Below are 249 nucleotides of genomic sequence, written 5' to 3'. Positions count from 1 at the left end.
GCACTGTCTAGTACAGTGGTCACTGGCCACATGTGGCTACCAAGCACTTGAGATGTGACTAGTCCAAACTGTGATGTCCTGTTTGTTGAAAGCCACACCTGAACATAAACGGGAAATATTTCATTAACAATATTAATTATATCTTGACATGATAATATTTTAGATATACTGGTTTAAAGAAAACATGTTATTAAAATTCTTTTTTTTTTTTTTTTTGAGTTGGAGTCTCACTCTGTCGCCCAGACTGGA

The sequence above is a fragment of the Carlito syrichta genome, unplaced genomic scaffold (assembly GCF_000164805.1).
Source record: "Carlito syrichta isolate Samal-C Ts95f unplaced genomic scaffold, Tarsius_syrichta-2.0.1 Scaffold303299, whole genome shotgun sequence".
Classification (NCBI taxonomy): domain Eukaryota; kingdom Metazoa; phylum Chordata; class Mammalia; order Primates; family Tarsiidae; genus Carlito; species Carlito syrichta.
This window is presented reverse-complemented; position numbering follows the sequence as displayed.